Raw genomic sequence first — 20,594 nt, 5'->3', positions numbered from 1 at the left:
TCTGTTTAAATTTAACAGAACAGCATTGCTCGTAAGCAGTGTTATGAAACCAACCGAGCATAGTCCACGTAATTATTCACCTAAGAAGATAGCATTTAAGCGCAGTATTAAAACTGTTTTCAGTTCTTCCAAGTGTTGAATTATCATCATCTTCCCCCCCTGCTTGAAGATAATTAAAGAGAAGCTACATAATATGGTGCTGAAGTGGATGGCATACAGCAAGGGCTCGAGGCTAGTACCATATTTTCTTCTATAGAAGTTTCACCATTTATTACCACTCATTAAAATTTAATTTCATATAGCATTTTTAAAAGGTCATTTTAAATCAGAACTTTGTAGCCAATATTATTGACTGGTTAACTGCTTTGAAAACAAGTCTTCACAGATTTAATGTTATGAATTAAAGATAAAAAACAAACAAAAATCTGAATCATTTCACATTTGAAGCTGGAAGGGGTTAATTTTTTTTAGTTGACTTAGCACAGGAACTTTTTTTTTTGTTTTATCTAGGTAAAATCAAACCTTGTCTTGGGCTACTAAAATATATTTGATAACACTGAAGCTACGCAATACATTCCTTATCTTCATCTTGTGTTTACGACATTATGAGATGTAGTCTACCCGAATGCTTTTGCCATTATTTTCATGTGCTTTGTATTTTTCACATAGCACAGTGCTGTTTACTGTGTGTAGAAGGGATGAACTGAATAAATATGGAAAACCAAGTATATTTTAGCCAATTTTAAGAAACGGATACCTAAACTGGGCTTCTAAGTTCACCTTTAAGCTTCTAAATAAGTGGGCTGATTTAAAGTTGGAGCACCTAGCAGTTCCCACTGAAATGAAGGCTGAGAAATATGTTAGTTGAACTCAGTGTTCCCTTACAGGGCACAGCACACCAGTGCTTCCTAAATAAGCTATCAGCATAGCCAGGAAGCATACCTCATCAATCAATTTTGGGGAAGATAATTTGGAAGCTTGGGGAAGAGGTCACTGACATAGTTTCTTGACATTTCAGACTTCTGACAATTACAGTATAGGCATGGGTACGGGCTAACTCGGTTACAGGAGCCTTGATGGTGTCATAATATTAGGTAAAACTAAAGTGTCTCTGTGATTCTACTAGTACTGGCAGTAGCTTCTGGCACTGCTAATCATGAGGTTTAGAGTAGCAGGAGTGGTTGGAATCATTCTTATATCTATGTTGAGGGTTCTCAGCTGCTGTACAGAACATCACAGGTTCATATGATCTCCCATCCATGTCACACAGCAGGTCAGTAGCAGAGCAAAGAACACTAGCCAGGTCTTGTACTTCCCAGCATGGATGCTGATCCCACGGAGAGCACTCTCACCCGAATATCTTTTTTCAGCTTGTCACATTTTTTAAAGGTCAGGAAGCCACTGTTCTCACATATGTAATTAAAAGTGTATTTTTTTCAGTTTTGGTTACAAAGCTTTCTGGACTTTCATGGAAGACAACTGATGATTCACTTAGAAGACCACCAGGCAAAGGTATGGATTTCTACCCACTATGTCTGGTACATGCCTGAGATTTTGCACCACTGTTAACACATATACAATAAAATATGCCCACCACAACTGAATGAGATAGATTCTTGTTGGGCAGGCTAGGAGAAAGGGGTTTTTTTTGCTCCTGCACGTGAATTTGGTTCCTCTTTGACTGAACAGCAATGACTGCAGCCAACTCGTGCTAAGGGTGACAGTTATTGGACAAAGAAATTCAATAGTGTATAGGATGTGCAACATTTTGTGCTGTATATCTCAAACACAACATGAAACCTAAGGAAAACATCTCAGAACAATACAGTAAAACGAGAGATTTTCCCCTACGCCATTGTATTTATAAGAGGGGTTATTCACCTTCACTTTGAGATCCTCTTTAGTGCTCATTCTGCCTACCTTAAAACACACACTACCAAGATGGAAAGGAATAGGTTTATGTAGGTTTGAGAGGTCTAGAAATACAAAAACAATCACCGAACAGCCGGCACATTTGTCCCCAAATGTGGGCAAACTACAGAATATGGTCATATTTTGTGTGGGAGACAAATGAAAAAAATTGCTAGAAAAGACAGAAAACCTGCTGAAAAAATGTTTGACAATTGCAGACATGCTTCCATTTCATCCAATACTTTATTTATTGTTATCTTTAAATATGACACATGGTACACCTAGCCACTGTGCAATTGTTCCATTTACACAGTTAGCAAGTATAAATTCTGCTTTCAGCTTTGCTCTTTGATCCTTATGCAGACTCTCTGTGATTGATGTCAGAGACAGAAGAGCTTGGAAGTCAGGGTAAGGGGACCAGAGCAACACAACAGCATACATGAAAAGTAACCTGAATCTTCAGTATGAACAAACAGAATTTCAGCTCTTAGGAACCAAAAATATATGTTCCACTGAAAAATAGCCCACCATTGAAGTGAAATGCCCTCCCTGCCTCTCATCCTCACCACATCCGAGTTTTCAAAAGAAGAGGGAACTGCTGCTTAGACGAAAAAAGTGGAATGGAAAAATGTGAAAACACAGAAGCCACATTTTCAAACCTGGGTCCCTTCATAGGATATTCAAATCTTGCATTGAGATACTTAACATGAAATGTACTGTTAGAGATAAGAATTTATTACATACATTAAAAGAAAATTAGTAAGGTTGAAAAAAAGTCAAGCACTCAAAAGTTCAAAAATGCCAGAAGTAAGGTTGCCTATGCATCTGTAATTTATTCCCTTTGTGCATATGTATTATGATACAGTCTAATTACATGAGCACTTGCACAGAACCCCTGCTTCATTCAGTGCACATGATGGACAGTATCCAATTAATGAATGAATAGGGATTCCATATTTGGCTTTATTTTTGTTATCCAATGTATGGGCCAGTACCTTATCTCTTACATGTTATTCATACCCTGCTCTGAAGACAGTAATATTAGTTTCCTCATGGGCAATAGCTTTCATCATTATAGCGTCTAAGTGCTTCAAAAACATTAAATGAGACACAAAAGTTTTACCCCCTTTTAACAAACAGGGAACTAAAACACAGAGAGATTAAGGTAAAGAGTACCCATTACTTTTGGCAGCCCAATTTGAGATGACTAGGACCTGATTTTTCAGATTCCTTAACATTATATAACATTTATGTTGAAAGTATAGCTCCCATAAACTTCAGTTGCAGCTGTTAGTGCTCACTACTTCGGCAAATCACACAGCAGCATTTCAAATCAAACACCCAGAAACTAAAGAACACACAATTAGTTACCACCAGTAAAAAGTATTGTTTAACTGACTTGCCTTGCATCACAAATATACTCTGTGGAAGAGACAAGGATAGAATCAAATTGTTCAGGGCAACATTCAACTGCCTTAACCACAAGACCCTAGTTTCTCTTAACAGTCTCTGCTTCTTTTACTACTGGTCTTCCAACTTCCACAACAAACAAAGCAGGAATCTGTAATGGGGCATGCTCTATCTCCATCCTCTGATGCCCCAGAAACCTCTCAGACTCCATCCAGTAAGTGGCAAGTGCATGTGATATGTTTATATTCCCATCACCAATGCAGTCTCATCAGCAAATTATTTACATTACTTCTCTACTTTTAGCCCTTCGCCGCGGGGGGGGGGGGGGGGGGTTTGTGTGTGTGTGTGTGTGTGTGTGCGCGGGCTGTATACACCATGAGCTCAACTAAACCAAGTCTGATGTTTACCACCTCCACTCCCTTCCTGTATCTTTCTGATACACCTCAGCTGATGGACTAATTGCTCAATCAGCCCTCCCAGCCTGATCAGCTAATAAGCTTGTATCACCCTATCAGCCTTCTCTGGGGAAACCAATTGGAGCCTATATGATCACAGTTCTGGTTCACCTGTTTGCTCTCAGCAATCTGTCATAGTGTCCTACAGACAAGTCTCCTTTAGTGCATAAATCCACATTCAGCCCCAGAGCAGCACTTCTTGCCTGGGTGGGGGTTCCAGCTGGCTGCCATTAGCTTTGTCAACCCTGCCTAGGGAGTCTGCTTCCCTTTAGGGTGGGCATGTTACCCTCTGCTCCCCATTCCCTCTTTCTCTTCACAGTTATAGGTTTCCTCCTTCACTTCTATCTTCCATGATTGTGTTCCCCAAATTCTTTCTTGCCCCCCTGAATTGTTTGTTTAGTTTGATCCTTACCTCCTCCCCCCTTCCCTGAAATGCAGCCAGAAGGGGTGGACTCCTAATGATTTCTCCTTGCTTCTGTCTTTTGTTTCCTTTTTCAGATTGGTTCCCCTTTCTAACAGGGGGAGGGTATATGGTGTTCCCCTATCACTGTCAATTTCTCCTTCCCCTTTTGTTTCAGTCACTGCCATGGCAGGTCCTCCGTCCCCATTCAGTGAGGCTTCTTCCTGAGAAGCCTCAGATGGTGGGGTGATGGGGAGGAAAAGAAGGGGGCAGCAGGTTTCCCACTCACTGTTGTTGCACTGCCTCTGGCTACTCTCTTCTATAGGGCACCATTTCTAGCTAAAAACTTTAAGACAAGAGCTTGAGCTCCTCCTCTTCCTCTCAGAGAAAAGGCAAGAGCAAGAAGAATGGGGGGGATGTTTCCATTCCTCCTCCTCCTCCTGCTAAGCCTTCCAAAAGCACCAGGGGTCCCATTCCCCAGGGCACCTGAGTGTATGCTCAAATGGCTGTGGTGAATTTACCATCCACGATTTAACCTGCCCCAACCACAGCACCGACCATTTCTGCTATTTCCACCCATAGGGGCCCCTTCCCTGGCCTCACCAGGAAGCACTGGGTTTACAGCCTCCTGGAAGCTGCCTCACCCCACGTGTGGGTATTGGCAAGAGTGGTGGGGGCCTCGTCCATTGTGGCAGCCTCCAAAACATATGGCAAGATAGTCTTCTTCCTTGCCCTGGGAAGCCGCCACTCAGGAGGTGGTTGACAGAGGGATTTCAGTGAGGGGCATCCTCATCCCCTTGAACAGATGGAAAACCTCTGAATTAGGGTGGTGCTTAGCTATGCACTGCCCTTCCTGTCCGCTATGGCCCCTCTCCCCCAGGGAGCTCGATCTCCCCCATAGTCACTCTCCCCTTAGGGGGTCAAGGACCCGAGCCTCCACCTCACGTAGTCTTTCCACTGTCAAGTTAACATGCAGCGGTCAAGGGGTCCTTCCAGGGGACCCTATATAGGGTCCATTATTCATTGGCTGAAGTGAGGTACTTCCTATGCCAGAAACTGCACCATATTTGAAAAGACTGCCCTACGGCCTAGCATAAAAGGACACCAGACCTCCCGAGGCATAGAAGGGCATCCTTAGAGTCTGTGAAACTATGATGTCTGGGCCAACCCTTCCCCCAAGTATGCCAGCTGATCCCACTTGTGTGCCAGGCATGGCCCCCCTATTGTACCCAATGGAGTAGCTGAACCCCACTGTTGACCAAATTGTTAGGGTCCTTGGAACGGTAGGTGGTGACCTCTTGTGGGAGAAGATGTAGCCTCCAGGGTACATGGGGACCAAGCAGCCCTGTGCACTGATTGAGGCAGGGGTTTTGTAGAAAAATTATGTTATCATGTAATTAAAGACTGTCTCATAATTAGAGCTGAGCAAATAATGGATTTTTTTGTTTTGGGGGCCGAAAAAAATCTGATTCAAATTGAACCTACTTTTTTTCAACTATCATCAAATAAAAAATCACAAAAAATTATTGTTTGATTTGACATACATTTTGGAGTGACTTGCAACATTTAAAAAAAAAAAAAAAAAAGCTTTTTGCTTCAGTTCAGTTATTTTTGGATGTTTTTTACCCTTTGTGTTTCATTGTTGGCAAAATTTGAAAAAAAATATCATTTTCAAAATCAAAAGTTGAAATGAAACACTTCACAAATTGTCAAAATGAAATGTTGTGACTTTTTCAAATTTTTTTTCAGCCAAAACTATTTTTCAAATTTAAACTGAATTCACCAATAGTTTCAGAGCCCAGCAAAATGCATTTTTCCTAAAAAAATTCTAGATGCAGAAAAATAACTCACCCAGGTCTAATCATAATACATTTGTACAGGGAGGCAAATTGAGCACAAGAAACCTTAAATCCAGCATTGCCTAACTTTTGTGTGGTTGACTTTGCAACCTTAACAATTTTCTCTCAGAAATTCCACCATGTAGCAGCATATTGACACCCACATGGTTCATCAGCAGGACTCGAACAGTTAGATCCACCACACAGACCTCTGCCGCTTGAGCCTATGGAGTAATTGATAGCAGTAGTAGGCTGTCATCCTCTATGTGGTCCAGCACTAGAAAGGGACACACACTTCATAAGATATTTGCTGATAACAGAAGAATGGTAAGACTCAGGAATCATGGGTTGCATTCCAGACTTTGGAAGGGAGAGTTCTCTAATGTGGACAGACTCTTTTGCTCATTCTCTCCAAGCCTGACCCTTTCTGCTTCATCCTCTCCAACCTGCCCATCTCAAAGTGGTCTTCCCCTCCCCCTCATTTCCTCATGCCAGTCCCATTCTCCACTCTTAATCAGCCCCAGTCATCTATCCTTTAGGCTTCTCACCTTCCCCGTCTGGACTCCTCATTCCAGTTCCCCCTCCACCCAATCCCATTCATTTCCCACCCACCACCTTGTCCCTAGTCTCCTTCCACAGCCAGTCTGAGTTGTCCCACTCAGGGCTTCTTGTCCAATCTGTCGCCCCCTCGTTGCATACCCATTTTCACTGGCTCACACTCCCAGTCTTACTCTCTGGGCTCACCAGCCAATCTTAGTGTCCCATCCCTCCCCTGCCCTCATTCCTTGTCCCATCTCTTTGCCCTGCTTCTCCCAATTCACTTTACACAGCCTGGCAATTCATTAGATCCATCTCCCCTTTCCTACCTCCTTTCTCCCATTCCACTGGTTTCCAGTCCCAGTCTCTTTACCCATGCAGTCCAGTCTTCTCTCTCCTAACTCACATTTCCCTCCCTGGCTCCCAGGTCCAGTCTCCTTGTCCATATAGTCCTAGCTCCCCTTACCCCTCCCCCCCGAATCCCATCCCCAGACTTGCCCCCTGCCAGCCTTTCACACCCTCCCTGTCCAATAGATACATTTGAATCAGGCAGCTTCCTCATCTACACTGCCTGGGACCCACAGGGGGATCACTGAAAGTACAGGAAAGATAATTTCCCTGCTCTCGCTTTTGCTACCTGGCACAGCCTATAGCAGCCTTGACCTACACAATCAGGGAAAATTTTGTTCTGCCCTGGGCTGAGCATGCCCAGAGTGGATGGAACATATGGGGAATTTAACTGTGATCTACCTAGTCTCTAATGAGTATCTGCAAATTATAATTCTTCAAATGCTTATAATTTGGCCAAATTAGGGCAGATTATTACAGGAATGGCGAAAGGCACATCCCTGACACAAAGGTCATGCCTTGCCAAATGGCAAGTCCCTGCTCTTAAGCACGGAGATCACAAGAATTTTTTAACAAGAACAAACAGTGTATTTTTTCTCAGCATATTTCTCAGAAATGACTGACTTGTTTTGGCTAAAATTTTCCAGAACAATTCAGCCTGAGGCAGACAATCAACATGGAAAATTTCAGCCCAAATGATTAAAGTATGGCAAAGTTATAAGCAACTGAAAATAGGATCTTATAATGGGAAGTAGCAGGCAACTTTAATAATAGGCAATGTTCACAGCCCCTCCTATAATATGGCTGCTTTATGCATGGAATTGCTTAAAAGCATATCCGAATACTGAAGCAGTATTTTGTGGTAGCATATTAAGGCAACCATATTTTACACCTGGATCCTGAAAATTCTTATTTTCAACCATTTTATCTGCTCATGTTAACCATCTGATTCTCTTTACACTCTGCCTTTCTGTCTCATCCCTCACATTCACTCCATCTCATGCTGAGCACTTAAACAACACACTATCGCATGGACAACGATCTTCAATATTTTAACCAATTACTGTTTGCTTTTTGATGATGTTCTTTCTCTCTCTCCCTCATGATTGGCATAAAGTGAAACATCTGGCTGACATTACTCCAAGTAGCCATCCACAATCCCAGCAAAGAGTGCATGCTATTACCCTCCCCATGTTACACACAGTGTGATGGGAGAATGATTAGCCTCAAGCCCCATAGAGAGAAAATGAACAAAGCAAAGGAGTAGGAGTACCTCAACAAATGTGGATTTGAAACACACTCAGCTCCCCTGAGGCATCAGTAGGACAATGGCTTTCACAGCAAAACTACTGCCTCCATCTACAGCCTTTACAGAGAAGTAAAAAATGAACTCATGGGTTCATGAATTTGTGAGCGCTGCACATCCAATGTATGGAGCAGAACTTTGCAGGGGTTCCCCATGAATCAGCACATGCAGACTAGGTAATGTTTGGGCTGGCACTGGCTGAAAGATCTACTACAACATCCTCCATCATCATTCCCCTCTGAGAAGGTGAGGGGTGCATTCACACTGCAGGGGTCACTGTGATCGCAAAGGATGCAGTAGCATCTGGGGAGTGGCTCAGAAGGTCCTTCATGGCTGGACCATGAAGCCCCCTGTAGTGGTACACAGTGAATGTATACTATGTCTGTAGAGTGAACAAGCACCACACTGGAACACAGCCAAATGATATGCTGATGACACCCCTCTCCAACCTAAGATATCTGCACAGAGACCTAGATTGCTTAACATCCTACTACATCACTGCTCAGTACTGATTCCACAGCCTCTTTAAATATTTCAGCGGAGTTATGTCCATTCAAATCAACTGAATTTTGCCTCTGAGACATAGTTCATGTCATTGTCAATCCTACTTTCTGAATTAACCTGTTTCGCTACTCATTCTCAGTTAAGATTATCTATTATTATTTTAAAATCACATCTAGTTGCTATTGAAATATCTGTGATAGTCTTAATCTCCTGTTTTTGATAAAGGGTGAGTGAAATATTTGAATTGACCAGAACATCAGCCCCAAACTCAAACTGAATCTAGCCTTTAATGATAGTTCATAAAAAAATCTGGGTCAGCCTTCATTTTTTCAATTGATTGATAGCTGTCTGTCATGCATAGGTACATGGATAATTCCATCCTCTTCTGCCACCACATGAGTGCTCTCCCGTGTCCCTGTTAAACATTGCCAGGTCCTTCCACAGCATTGTTGTTTCACATTCAGATAACCTCCCGTCCTGATCCCACGTGGGCCCTAGAGATGTAAGTTCCCAAAAGCCATGAGAAAAGCTGTTCACCAGGAGTAAAGCTGCTCTCGGGGTAAAAATAATGAATTACAGCCTGGTAAAAATAATGAATTACACTAAATCTTAGGAGCAAGCCTGGATCCATAACCCAAATTTTCAGACTGCAGGCTTTGGCTAAACTTCAGAGAGGCCTCCAAATAGATGGATGGTTTATGAACTGAATATCCAATATTAACTAGTCTGATGGTCTCTGCCTGGTCATAACTAATGGCAATCAATAACTCAAGGAGGAGAACTTTTAAAAATAAAAATTCTATTCTCACCCCAACTTCCACTTGTAAATAATGAAATAAATCTATTTCATGAATGATAGGAAACTTAATTAATGTGTTTGCCAAGTAATATTCAACTAGCTCTAATCCTTTGTAAGAAAGGAAATATAGGGTCCCTGTCCCTATAAGGGCTGAGCACTTACAGCTGCTACTGTTGTCTGCTGATTTTTAACTCTGCAATTTACAGGAAAAAAATGGGAACTACAAGGCCAGAATCTGGCCCTTATTACTATACATTTTTCAGGAGCCTTTATCTGTCTGTAAAATGCAATACATGTTTATGATACCAAATAAATAATAATTTAAATAATATGATAAATAGAATGGTTTCTAAAAGAACATTTTACATAAAGCATCAACAGCTCTTTAAAGGTGCTTCTTCTCTCTAATGGCAGGGTTTCCTAGGCAATGATTCAGCCTCTAGGGAGGAAAGACGTCCTGGCAACAGCTCTAAAAGCACATTTCCACAATTGCCACCCTATCTAGAAAATAGCAAAGCCACATGAAAATAGTGGGATCCCCACATTTTATGTTCTCGCCATTTTATAGTGGCCTTTCCTTTTATCTTAATACAATTCTTTAAAATACATTCTTTTTCCCAAATAGGCGCTTTTTTACCAGGGTAACTGTGCATTGACAGAGTATGGGAATATGAAACAATAATCTAAACGACAGAAACAAAATATTCTTTAAGAGGCAGTTTGCAACTCACCCTTGTTTGCAGTCTACAGCCTGTTTTTAAATAATGCACAAATCAACTTCAATACCATGGAAATAATCAACACAGGATCAAAACTTGGAGCTTCTACTGGAGCACAAATCAAAAAGCTGTTGGAATCCAACAGCTGGAGCCTGTCTCATTATTTCAGTGTGCTTTGATGTGCTTTTCAGCCAAGTATCTTAGAGAATTACTTTCAGATAGGTCTATCTACACATTCTACATTGCTTACACAGTATAGTTTCCAACAGAGATAAATACTGTGACTGAGTTCTCATTTTCAAAATAGATTTTTTTTTAATATCTTCTATTAGGCAGAAAATCCTGTAAATAGCAGAATTAAAAATCAGCTGCATTTAATCAAAGAATCAAGTTTGTTATTGACTCTGAGCTGCTAGTTTCCATTAGATTATCCATCATACTTTTATTATGTGATCAACTGCCTAAATAATTTTGTTCTGGTGTATTTAGACAGAATACTGTATGTTTCAATGGGGTTTACTATAATCCTGCACCTGCGGCCTCAGAGATTTAGACAGCCCTCTATCACAAGTTTATGCTGTGCCTATAATCACTTCAGCTGGAGTATGGCTCCAGCTATTCAGTCTGTTGAAATATAGCTGTATTTAATTTCTGAGGCACTAGAATATTTGCATCTGTGGTTATGTTTCTTTGGACTTTAATCAGATCAAAGTCACTGAGAGATATTAAGAGAGTTAGATACAATATTTTGCTCACACAGTTTTAGTGGATAAATCAGATGCTGTTTTGATTTTTCCTGCTTATCTGTTAATACGAACAGATGCAGTCATGCTATTGTATAATGAATGCTGATTGCCAGCAGTATTTGATTGCACAACCATTCTGTAGTGATAATTAAAGATAACTTGATATCCTATATAGTGATAATTAAAGATTGCTTTGTGTACTACATTGTATAAATAAATGTTATAGATTATGAACATACTCTGTGTAGCTCTTATGCAGTCCATATTTTATGGAGGCTAAGTCACAAAAGTCTTGATAACAGACTAATGGAAGTCTTCCTTTCAAAACTTGTGTTATTTTGCATTTTTTTTTTCTGGTTTGTGGCATTTATATTAAACCATGTCTTAGAGCTTTATGCTGCATTCAGAGACACTGGGAAAGAAACAGCTACAGAGACAAATACTTTTTCAATGTAGAACTTTTAAAAATATTTCAAATTTCTTAACAAACAATATTTCAAGAAAGATATGGCTGCCACTAAAAGCACAGAGCGAAGTCTGGCACGTAGACTGTTCCATGTCAAAGACAAACCTGGGTGGCCTACACTTCAGAGATACCCCTTTGAGGCCCAGTTCCTCTGGTGTTTCCCTCTTGTGCCAGGGAAGTAATCTATTTCAGACCTCCACAGTGCACAGAATTCCCCCCCCCCACTTCCAGCCATCCCACTGGCCAATGTATTGTGGGTGTCAGATGAAGAAAGGAATACTCTCTTCCTTTCCCACTTTGACCACTTTCCCATTTTGATTATGTGTAGCTTCTTATCACCGAAGATCTATTTTTCACTATCACTTTTAATTATAAAATAACAGTTAACACAGCTAGCCTCTTAGGTTGCTGGTCAGTATATTGTAGTAGGTGAACCCATTATAGAATTAAATGAAAGCAGCACTTGCACAGCAGCAATTCTTCCTGTTTTAGAAGTGATGTGTGTCATGTATTAAAAACGCACCAATTAAATTATTTTCTTTCTTGATGTGAGCCTTTGGCCATTGAGTGTGCATCAAGAGGTGCCAACTTCCTTTTTCCAGTAAGATGACAAATTCATATGCAGTCTCCTCTAGATATATTTGAAGCTGCTAATTATTTTTGTTTTCCACTATGAGGCAGAAAGATACCTGTGCCTCTGATGTATTTCCAGTGTGTGTTATTTTGTCACAGAAAGGCCAGAAATGTATCCATTTCCTCATCTATACAATCTCAAAAAACATTTTTTCCTGACATTCTTCTTGTTCCTTCTTATTCCAATTTATAAAGTTACATATTGAGGAATTTTTATGATACCATATACTTCCTATTGGGGTTACCAAGTAAGCCTTGATTAGATCATTGGAGATCAAACTCCCTAACAAGTTACTGACACTTGCAGTTTTAAGAATAGAACTAGGTCATGTTTATTACCTACATCAATCCTTTTATGTAGCAGCAGGTCAAAGATAAAAAAGATTAAAAAAAAAAAATCAAAACAAGACTGATAGTCCAAGGATCAGACAGGTACAAAAATGCTTGTCATCTCAGGAACTGAAATCCTACATTTAATTTTTTAATTACCCGAATGCTGGAGCCACAAAGATGCCATCTCTACCTACTAAGATAGGTTACAGTATTATAGTACATATTTGTTGTGGAAATAAGTTATCATCAGAATTGTTCTATCATGTGTAGACTTTTGGACTATAGAGTAGTGAAGGCTCCAATGTATCTTGAGATGCTGAGAGGGAAATTAGTTATTTGGAAGAGAGAGAGATCTTTCACAAAATTTCTGCATAAGGCTGACCCTTTCTTAACCCTTTCCAAATGTTGGGATTGAATTGGGCAGTGAAGAAAAACTATTTGCTATATCATTTGTTTCGAAGAAGAATACTGAGGGATGTAATAGCAATGGAGGATTATCAAAAGTTCTGGCAAGTTTTGATAAGCATCCAACTGTCTGGATGCTTTTCTCAAGCAACCAAATCATATAACTGAAGCTTTAAAAAAATTCTGGTCATCCCATGGGAACAGACCATTCTGTGATATTTCTGATAGATAGAGTAGATGGAAATATTACACAGTTTCTGCTCCATCACCTTGACATCAAAAATTGCCAGTGTTCTGGTATTTTTCATTTCAATTTTTGGTTATACAGAGACCCAGGAGAGGCAGGTAAGTGTGAAAACTAACAATAACAACAACAGAGGGTGGAGAACAGTTACCCAAACTTTGCTGAACCTCAAAAGAGATTTGATTCAAGTTTTGGGGTCAAGTTTCAAGGAGCTTCTTGGTTTACCTGGCCTGGATTGCGCATCCTGACACATGACAAGACAGGCAGTTAGTTACAAAGGTAGCAGAGAATGTATATGACCCTATTTTATGCTCCTGTCATTCAATTGTCTTCTGTTGGAATAAATTTAATTTGTACCACACACCCAAGATATATAATTACTTTTGAAGTGGAGGCTCACAGCCAATCCAAACATTGTTCTACTGCCAGATTACTTCTCAGAAAAATGGACATTTTTCAGAGTCAAGACAGATGAACGAGAGAGAGATTTAGATAAGTTAGTACTCAGCCCAAACCTTTACTTAAAGTGAAGCCTTTTGTGAAGTTCACAGCTTTGATTTTTGTACATCTCAAGATATCCTGGTTTCATCCTGAATAAAATCAACAGCATTGAGAATGCCTGACTGGAACCAGAATGTACCACAGATTTCAAAAGCAAACCTGTTTATATAAGATATCCAGCTCAGTTGCTACATGACAGGGAGGAGTGATTCCTGCCCACGTTGCCCTCAATTCAAATAATGCAAGCCCTCCCCACCTGAAAATTCAATTAATGCTCTTTCCTGCTCCGTGTTACAATTACCAGAAGCCCTGCTTCCCCCCACCCCCCAATTCAATTAATGGAAGCCTTTCTGCTCCCCAGCTCAAGTAGCACAAGCTGTCTCTACTTGCACATGCCTCTTCCTGCCTACTACCCACCAGCCCCAAGTCACTCAGTGACTCCTTTACCCATAGGCAGCTCTGGGCTTCCTGCTCCTTCTTCCCTGTCCCTAGAGCAGAATGCTGTGAAAGAAAGAGCACAGCTGCCAATGTCTGAATATGGTAGAGGGAGGACAGAGTAAGCAGGCTGGGTGTCAGCATTTCCATGACTCTTGGGCATCTTATCCCTTCCTTCACAGACCTCTTTGCTTTATGGAGAAGAGGAGCAACAGGGGAGAGAGAGGACCTAGAGCTGCCCCAGGTGGTCTCTTCTTCCTTCCCCCAAATCTGCCTTGCCCTAGGACATGTCTCAGAACATGGTGCAGCTGAACAGGGAAACCAAATGAGCTCCTATTTGGTATATAACACATAATGCAGTAAAGTTGAGAGCTCTGTATAACAGCAGAAAATTACTACTTCCTCCATGCCAGCTCAGCTGTGCTGAGCAATGAATAGGGGGAGGTGGAGCTGCCCATTCCCTGTTGCTTCCCGCCTACACCCTATGCACCTGTTTTTGGGAGGGAGTAACCATCTGAGTAGTCTGCTTGTTTCCAGCCCATCTATTCTCCTCTGAAGTAATCCATTTCTCACATTGTAATAAACTTCTTCAGGCTTTGAGTTAATCCACTTGGGAGCCAGGTTTTTTGCCTTATTAAATGAAGCAATGCACCTAATGTTTTCCCGCCTTTAAACATGTCAGACTCCTGGAAGGCAGCTAAAGGAGGTTAAAAAACACAAGAATGTAAAGGAGAATCAGTTTAACAGTGGGCAAAAATATTAAAACCCTGTGATGTCAAAAGAGAACTTTCTAGTCAATGTGTTCTTCGTTTAAATAAATTAATATATAAGAGCTATTAGTTAGAAAAATTATTCTTGCTCTTGTTACACAGCTCTGTTACACTTTGTAAATATTTGGGTGATGCATTTGCTGCCTGGGTTTTTGGCGATGAAAATGACACATAAATCACTTGTTTTTTCCCCCCTTATATTTTACACTGAAAGCTTGGAATCTGTCCTGTGTGAGCCTGCAGACTCCAGATGGGTCAGATAGCCTTGCCAGCAGCCTTACTCACTACCCCAACAAGATTTTATAGCCTTATGTTTAAACATTATGCAGTGAATATGACTTTTTATTTAAAATATTGATGACATATGGCAGTGCTTTAATAACTCTACCATTTGGGGCATAGGGGGGGGTGAGGATTTTTTAAACATAGGGTCCTGTGACTGCGGCAGCTACTGAAAATGGACAGTGAACACTACCGAGTCTTCAGTGGCCATGAGCTGTTCAAAATGGATGTTTGGCGGTGTAAGATTCTGTTTAAGTGGGCCAAATGATGTGATCTCAGCCACAGGAGTTCAGAGGTCTGACGAGATGGCAAAACATTATTAATTCAATATCTCTTTGAAACATAAAAGGTATAGCCAGGCAGATTTTTTTTTAAAGATATCAGAATATTTAATTGTGGATTAATCCCTGGGATTCCTTTTATACATTCAGCAGTTTCAATGAAGCTGAAATGGGAAAGGCATTGCCAGTTCCGTAATGTATCATTTACAGCTATTACTAAGGGGAAAAAGAACACACAGCAAAGAACTCTTTGCAGAAGACAGAGAATAATTACAATCAGTTCATTTCCTGTTGCTACTAGATTATCAAAAAGAAGAAAACGACTGAAATTTAATTTTTATACTAACAAAAAAAATACTATTCTGCCATTTTAAGATCATTTGTCCAATTCTAGAGGAAGATGGGACAGCTCTGTAATTAAGCAGAAGACAGGCTGCTTGACAACTACTATGCTGTGATTCGTATGGCCACATAAAATGAAAGCACCGTGCATTGTGTGCAGCCAAATCATTGCTTTACAATGCAATACAGAAACAAACACATACAATCATTTGTTTATTTTCCGTTTATCATCATTCCCTTCATCAATCTATTCAAGAAAACAGTTTTAGAAATTGCACCCATCCTGTGGGCTAAATTCAGGCAGTCTCTGAGCAGGCACAACTATGCTGAAAGGAGTCTTGGTTTCAGCTCAATATGTTCAGTTGAGTCTTTTCAACCATATCCTAATAATCAGTCTAGTTCTGTAGCCCTTTTCCCACTGAGTAGAACTTTCACACATGAGCTGGCTCTTAACATTCAGAATTAGGCTCTATATTTAGAAACAAAAACAGAACACATTTATCAGCCATTATTCAGAAGAGATATTTAAAAAAAAGCATAAAGGGAATTTTGTTACAAATATTCATAGGTATTTGCATAGAAATAAGATTTACTATTATTGTTTTAAAGACTTATCCCTGATAGCATGTACAGAGTCCAATCAATAGTCTGATGTATTTCAATGTTGAGGATGAAGTGAGACAGAAAACACCACGCACCATTATTCTCTGCCCAGCTCTACTCCCTTTATGCCATTTAAGTAGTGCAAAAGGAGCAACAACTGTCTTAACTTCCCTGAGGTGGGACTTCACTGAATTAGGGGAATCACTTCCCCAGCAGGGTTGGTGCTGGTGTAGTTAAGTTGCTGTACCTCCCTTTCCATAGCCCTGAGGACAGCGGACACAGGGGAGCAGGGAGCTCCCTTCCTGCTGTAACCTGAGTCAAAGCAGCAAAGGTTCAAGCAGCAAATCAAGAGGTCACAACGGAGGCTCAGCCCCCCTTCTTTTGTTACACCCACTAAAAGCTGAGAAGCAGAAAATGTAGCCCAATGCATGCTTTAACAATAGATTCATCAGTCTAAAATCAAGTCTTATATAATCAAATATTTTCAATAAAATTTGGCAGAATCTCAGACCCGGTGTAAGCAGGTGCAAATCAACTGAAATCAATAAAGCTGCACCTATTTATACATAGACCAGTGTTTTTTTCCTGCAGGAGTGCCAAAAAAGGGTGAGAGAGTGCAGTGGTAGGACCACTGTACATGACACCTTGTTCCTGATGATCCAGAGAGGTGTGGGGACTGCAGGTAGGTGGGCCAGCAACAACTCTGTACCCTACTGTACATTAATGAGCCTCTGGGTGCAAGAAATACTGTTTCATGGGAACTCTCAGAAGCATTGCTAAGTCTGTTGCTTGCTAAGCCTCTGCTCTCATTTTTCTTCTAAGGTCAGCTCTTCCGTATACTTGAGTAAAACAGTGCTGTAAGATGGCAGCAGGAGGATGCTGAAATAATTAAGATGGCCACTAAGAATATAATTTGCATTACCCGGATTATACTTACACCACTGACCACAGATTGTCTGCTCCCCCATCATGCCTACTTCTCCCTATCCTCTTATCCCAACCCTACTTCCTTCCTAACCAGTGCTCAATTCAGTGCAGGCCTAGCAGCATGTGTCAGCCACTAAGCTCTGTGCCCATTTCTTTGCCCAATGCTAAAGCCTCACTGTATAGATGCTGTACCTGCATGTTCATAGTTATTATTAATCATGTTTAATATGGTCATGCCTAAAGGCCTACCATGAATGGGGCCCCATTGGGCTAGGCAGTGTACAAACACAACATAGTCAATGTGAGGGCAGCAAACAAGTTAGTTCTACAATTTTGTTTATTTTGTTTTGGGTAGGTTTACTTAGGAGGGGATAAACTAATCTGAAAGAAAAGAAAAGAAAAGAAAAGAAAAGGGAGATGAGGGGAAAAGAGCAGGTGCAAAGAGGGTATATGAGGCAGTTATGGTGTGAAGGCTAATTCTTTGCCTTGCTTCACAGTTCTCGTCAGTAGCCCGTAGACTGATCCCTTTATTTGTTCCATAAGCAGCAGGGGAATAATAGTTCTAATAAATTGGTTGAACATTTTCTTTGAATTATGTTGTTTGCATCACTGTGGTATTTGAGTGCTTTGGAAAGAATTTATTTACCCCAGAGAATTTCATCTTCAGAAAATTACATTTGATGCAAACTTTGGTGAGTCATCTAACTTTTAAGTGTTTATGGAAACAGAATTAAAACTTCTACCATTTGAGTGTCACCCACTATACCAATGAGCCATGACAGAATGTGCAAAATAAACTATCGCTGCAATTATTGGGTGTTAGCCAGTTGTCTTCGATCTTGAAGGAAACGCACCATGGCCCCTTCAAAGCATTTAGATATATGTGTAGTCCCTCTGAAGTCACTGGGACAGTACACATGCTTAAAGTTACATATATGCATACATACACACTGTAAACCTCAGATTATTGCCATTAGAATATGGTGCATTAATTATTTGCACATTAAAAACAATTTTAAAAAAACTGTTCTATGGTATTTTATGCAAAGTATCCGTCTCATTATGAAAAGTAGTTCCTAGTAACATGATGAGAAATTAATAGGGGAAAAGATAACAAATACATTCTCTGTTGTATGATGAATACTTTTTTTTTTTTTTTTTTTTTTTTTTTTTTTTTAAAGTTCACCCTAACCCTCTTTTGTTTTTTGGGCTACTTGAATCTGTTTCTCCCATGCTCCAAATCCTATCCTCCCTTTCTGGAGCAATTTGACATCCAACCACAAATTTTAACTAATTTTTTCTTATGAAAATTCAGTGTCAGTTACTGTTTACCTTTTACCTTAGGGAAGGAGTTTAAGGTGGCTGAAAGGGCCATATGCAGCAGCTCAGCAATTTGAAAGAAAGTGACAACTTGAGCCCCTGATCCTGCAAATGAATGTAAGAGGATTTTTTTTCAAAAATTAGGATTTGTATATCAGAAAAGTACCCCTTCACTCTTGGTTTGGGGCGGGTGAGTCTTTGCTTAGTCACCAGGGAATTAAATGCTACAAAATGGTTAGTTTTGACTACAAATGCTTTAATTAACCTAATTCCTTTCCCCTTGCCTTGTCCCCTATACCAGTGTTCCTCAACCTTTTAAGTAGCAAGTACCCCCTAACTTCTGAAAATTTTAATAAGTACCCCAACACTCAATTTTCCACTCTGAGAAATACCATCCTTTTCCCCTTTACTGCTGGACGACGGTATTTCTCACAAAGCAGGAGAGTTCTGAGTTCTGCAATGCTGTGTGGCTGTGGCAGATCACAACATTCCCCCCCTGTTTCTCCTCTCCTTCCTCCTCCCCTTCCTCTATATAGGAGCAAAGGTCAATGCCAGCCAATTACTATGGCCTGACAGCAGGGTCAGGTGGTGTTCTCCTCACACAGGCAGGAACTTGTGAGGTATGAGCAGGCACTAGTGGCCCACCAGAATGGATAGCAGGCCTGGGGCAAATCACACTGTGTGGGCCCCTCAAGATTTTTATACTGGTAAAATCTGGGGCTGCCATAGTTGTTAATTTCACTGCTCAGCTAGAGCAGTGAAATTGACAAGTAAACCAGCGGTAGAGCCCAGCTCCAGGACTGGGCGAGCTGCTGGGCTCTCCGCCTAGTTTTCTGGGCACCGGGCTTAGAGCTGGGGATAAGAGTTCCCACCTGGGCAAGTTGCAGGCGGCTGCCACCTGGCTGTCAGCCCAGGAGGTGGGCAACTGCCACCCAATCCAAGCTGGGGTGGAGGAGGCTTCCGCGCAGGCTGGAACCCAGGGATCTGCTGCCCATCTTCAAGCCAGGGTGTGGGAGGCTGTCTCTCGGCTCAGAGCCAGGGCATGGGTGGCAGCCACCCAACTGCAAGACGCAATACGCAGGAGGCTGCTGCCAGGCCCCCATCTGAGAGCTGGGACCAGGTGGTATGTGGGCGGCTGCCACCCGGCAGCCACCAGAAGCCAGCGGCTGTCACCCATCTCCCTTCACTGTTTTTTTCACTGCATACCCCCTGCCCACTTGAGAAACTATGCCCTATACCTCTCTGTTGTCATCCCCCCCCAAATATACAATATGTTGCAAGGGTTTCCATGTGATTTCTAACTCCCAAGAGAGCTCAGAACCAGGAAAGGAGAACAAATCAAGCACAAAGCAAGTGGTGGAGGTAGAGGGCTGATTACATGTTTAACTGCCTTTTAGATAAAACCTGGAAGGAGATTTTTTTTGTAAGTCACTGAGGTGTGTGTGGCAGTGAGGTGTGTTTTGCCTTCTCCATTAAGCCCGTGGGCACAAGTAAATATTTATGTGAATCATGAGGTCACGATTATGCATTGCTGTGTGGTGCTGCATGGATGTGTTGGGGCTTGTGATAAAAATCACAGATCCTGCTATAGGAAAACCAACAGACATTTATTGAGAGTGGTCATTCCCTTTGGGGGATAGTATGGGAGCAACAATTACAGCAATCCCATTCAGACCATAAGCAAGTCCAAGATAGAACAGAAAACATCATACCCCTGGTTAAAAAAGAAAACACAGTAATTCCACACCAGGCCTACCTTTCTGCAGGAAGGCTCTGGTGTCTAGCAGTCCCTTGGTAGGGCCTTTCTTCAGGGAACTAGCATAAAAGATATGCACAGCATCCCAATTTCTCCCAAAGGAGTTGCATTTCTCCTTTTAAAAGCTCCCCTCCACGCCTGACCACTTCAGCAGGTGAATCAGGGCAGGGCTGATTGAGCTGCTGTGGGTTCATCAACCCTTCTCTGGCCATTGTAGGGTTTGGATGTCTCATCACAAAATGACACCAAAGAAATCCAACTGATGACCCCAGCCATACCCTAATACTAGTTCTCCTAGCCTCTAGACTCTAAAGCCAGAAGAG

General features: G+C 41.2%; 2 long non-coding RNA genes across 4 annotated transcripts in view; both read right to left on the bottom strand.

Moving 5' to 3' along the window:
* Nucleotides 1-20,345, bottom strand: part of LOC137165345 (uncharacterized) — a 117,934-nt gene extending 97,589 nt beyond the window's left edge. For 2 of the 3 annotated variants that reach the window (XR_010923341.1, XR_010923339.1), the window contains exon 1: nucleotides 10,240-10,334. This is a non-coding gene — a long non-coding RNA (uncharacterized lncRNA). Of the gene's footprint in view, nucleotides 1-10,239; nucleotides 10,335-20,271 lie in introns of those variants that run through there. The other variant, XR_010923340.1, reaches the window with a different exon arrangement.
* On the bottom strand, nucleotides 15,916-18,622 carry LOC137165346 (uncharacterized). Its single transcript, XR_010923342.1, has 2 exons — nucleotides 18,528-18,622; nucleotides 15,916-16,134 (listed from the first exon to the last, which is right to left on the bottom strand). It is a non-coding gene; the product is annotated as an uncharacterized lncRNA (long non-coding RNA).
* Nucleotides 20,346-20,594: the final 249 nt, after the last annotated feature.

This window comes from Emydura macquarii, unplaced genomic scaffold (assembly GCF_026122565.2).
Source record: "Emydura macquarii macquarii isolate MOO-44397 ecotype Brisbane River unplaced genomic scaffold, CSIRO-AGI_Emac_v2 contig_2768, whole genome shotgun sequence".
NCBI lineage: Eukaryota > Metazoa > Chordata > Testudines > Chelidae > Emydura > Emydura macquarii.
This window is presented reverse-complemented; position numbering and strand designations above follow the sequence as displayed.